Source organism: Agrilus planipennis, unplaced genomic scaffold (genome assembly GCF_000699045.2).
Source record: "Agrilus planipennis isolate EAB-ADULT unplaced genomic scaffold, Apla_2.0 scaffold472, whole genome shotgun sequence".
Classification (NCBI taxonomy): domain Eukaryota; kingdom Metazoa; phylum Arthropoda; class Insecta; order Coleoptera; family Buprestidae; genus Agrilus; species Agrilus planipennis.
This window is the reverse complement of record NW_020439151.1, coordinates 25392-28895: the sequence shown is the minus strand read 5'-3', so window position 1 is coordinate 28895 and position 3504 is coordinate 25392. Positions and strand designations below refer to the sequence as shown.

At 33.9% G+C, this 3504-nt stretch overlaps 1 protein-coding gene across 1 annotated transcript in view; it reads left to right on the top strand.

Moving 5' to 3' along the window:
- Window positions 1–217: 217 nt before the first annotated feature.
- LOC108743392 overlaps window positions 218–3504 on the top strand; it is a 20090-nt gene continuing 16803 nt past the window's right edge. Inside the window, exon 1 of the mRNA XM_018478957.1 lies at window positions 218–234. The gene's annotated coding sequence lies outside the window, so the exon portion shown is untranslated. The remainder of the gene's footprint in view (window positions 235–3504) is intronic.

The following is a 3504-nucleotide window of genomic DNA, read 5'->3' as shown; positions in this document are numbered from 1 at the left end:
TGGATGAGCCATTATCCTCTTAGATCTAGGGGACTGTTTTGATGCTGGTCGGAAAGGTTAAGTTGGTTGTTGCATGTCTCTTGTCTCTGGTTCTTTGGCAGTCTATCATCAGATACTATCGGTTTGTCTAATATTTTCTTAATAACCGGATTATTGTGGCTACCAAGGATGTTATAGCATGTGGCTTTCACTATCGGGTAACTTTTTTTGTAATTTCAGGACCATTCCAACGAGGTAAACTGCAAACTTCACGAAACGTTGACGCAAACAATAAAACCTACATAAGTAACTGAATCCGAAAAAGATTGACGATATTCTTCAAGTGTTTCGTTTGGCAAACCAAAGTTTATCGTGGACATTTTAGTAGTAATATTAAAAACTATTTTCAATTCACTTCAAGGTATCTACTTATGTACCCATAAAATGTTGTAGACATATTTATGAGAAGATTCCGTAACCAAAGGCGAACGCTTTTCTGCTTGCCCCAATTTCTTTTAAATGAAAAATTTGAAAAATATTATTATTTTTACTACAAATAATAACAATATAGGTGTCTGAAATATAAAAGTGGGGTGTCAGTGTCGACTAACTGAGTATCATATATGTATCTTCTATTTTTTATTTTATTTATTTTGAACTCATGCATTTTGGTTTGTGATCAACATGCACAAAACATTATATCCCCCATCTAAATAAACAATGTTGTAAAAATTACACGAAGGAGAAATAAGGTTTCTAACATTTATGGTTCTGAAGAAGCAGAATAAAAACTGTTGACTTTTATCCCAATTATCACCAAAGGTTGTGGAACAAAATAAAATTGTACCTGTCTATTAAAAAAAATACTAATAGATACATGTTAGCCATCCTATTTTTTTTAACGTGTAATATTTATATACGAAGATACTGTTAAAACGATATGGACTACGTACTTTCCCTTTTCATCTTCTCTGTAGTTCTTAATAACCACTACCTAACTGTCTTTTCACTATCAAGGGCATATTTTTCTCCTTTGTTTTTCTTTCTATTCATTTACTATTTTCCAATGGAAACCGCAATTTGTCGAAACTAATCCATAACGACGAACCTTCGTCTACTAAGATAGGTGAAATTTTTTTGTCTTCGAAAAATTATTATTTTTTGCCTCTATTTATTATCTACAAAGGCGTAGAAGAGGCAAATATATTTATTTTTTTAATTTCGACTTGCAACTTGAAATTTAGACTTGCAACTCAAAATTTTGAGTTGAGTATTGATTTACTCATCAGTATAAGAAAATAGGCTTTCAAGGCCAAAATCGTGAAATTATGAATCGGCCTGAAAAACTGCGGTCTAAACAAATTCATTAATGAGCTTAGTGATCAGAGCATTGGTGCGTAAAGCCAAAGGTCCCGGGTTCGATTCCCGGCGGGGGTGTGACAACAGCAACAAAAATATTTTCCACATTAAATTGAGGAAGTTTGTAGTGGATAACTAAATCGAAAAATGATTTCAAATTAATATTGCATATTAACATTAACCACTATTAGTCCACACGGTCATCTATAGATTGTGATACATAACGAGGTGGGCGATTCTAGGATCACTATTTACAGCCAAACTCGCCCTTGTCCGGGTATTTTTTTCTTGTCTAATGGGAACCTGTTAAGCAAAAATCCAATAAGAAAATGTAAATATTTTTCCTGTCTTTCGTTTGACAAGATAATGTAAACATTTCATGGCTACGTATGTGTGTGATGAGTGTGAGTTTGTGATGTGGTGTACGTATGTTCGCCAGCGGTAATATTAAAAGCAGGTCTTAAACTTGACCTACATCGTGGCATCATCAGTTTACAAGGCGAAACAAAACAAACTTAATACACCACCGCCTCCTCGTCCAACCTATACTACTCATGCTCACCGACGGAATATCCAATTCGTTTAATGACGATGACTACGACTCTGACTAGATGGATGGTTTTATTACTCAATCATAGCACGCCCTGTCTGCGGTGGTAATAGTCCGTCCGTCTTTCGGAGTAAAATCATGCCCCGTGAAATGCCAAAGGCTAATTGAAAGACGTGTTCTAATAATCTAAGGCTATTTTAGAAACAGGGCGCGTGTTCTACTAATGGGAATGAGAATGGCAAAAGGCGAAGACAAATTAGGATATAATAACGATTAAAGAGAATACATCAAGACTTTTGATAAGTCCGCCGGAACCGATGGACATTTATGAGAATCGTTTATTAGGTAGGTAGGTAGGTAGGTACTATTCGAGATTATTATTCCATTACTTAAACAAATTGGTACAAAAATAATCACGATTAAGTTTTAAACATATCTCAAATGGTAGACTTGCCGATTAATAACAGTTAAACGGTTATTGGATTATAAACTGATATATGTAGATATTGGAAATTGATAAAATATAATATAACCAATGGACGTTATTCAGCTTGATCAATACATCGATGTCCGTGATTGATTAAGAGGTGAGATGTACGTTTCTATAATCAATAATATGATCTAAATCATCGACCATTTAGGTTAGATAATTAAAAAGTATTAAGAAAAAAATGCAACCATTCTGGATAATTGTAATCGTCATTAATAGTTAGCTAATATCATTACTAATTATTGAAGAAAATAAAAAACCCCACTGCGTGAAAAATTATAAACTTGAACTTTCCAAACTAACTTAATAAATTAACTGGAAAGGTTGTTTTAGCATTTCTCCTTCCAAATTACATTTAAACATATAATTTGTATATGTATATTTTTGTAAAACCATTTATTTTGATGACCCACTAGATACATAGATTTTAAGAAAAGAAAAACTTTTTGAAGTCATAATCATCATCATCATCATAAGGTCGTCAGTCCGAAGTTGGTTGGGCACGCACCTTCACTCCTTCCTATCCTGAGCTAATCTTCGCATTTCTCTAAGACTAGAACATCGCACTTCCTTAACTACTTATTTATGAACACTAATCTAATCTACTCCTCTTAACTATTGTTTCTGCCTCTAATATGTCTCTGATTAGACCTTCATGCCTGAGAAGGTGTCCTACCAATCTATCTCGCCTATTTTCTTACGACTTCCATAGAGTCCTCTGTTCTCCTATTCTTTCTAATATTTCTTCATTTCTAACCTTCTCTATTCACGGTATTCTCATCATTCGCCGGTAACACCATTTCGAACGCTTTTATCCTTTTCAAAACATACACCTTTAACAATCTTTTTCGAATTTCTAAATTAACCCTTCGCGAGCATAGAAGGCGACTCGATCCTTGGGTATTCTCTTCTTCATATCCCTACTATTCCCCGTCCTGACATATCTCACTTCCTAGATACTTAAAATAAGTAACTTCTTCTAATCATTCGTCTCCTATCTTTATATTCGCTTTTTCCCTTCTTTTTCTTCCCTTGCGTACCAGTATTTTTGTTTTACTTTTATTTATTTTCATAGAATACTGTTTTGTCAATACCGCTTCCATTTTATTTAAAGCTATCTCTAACT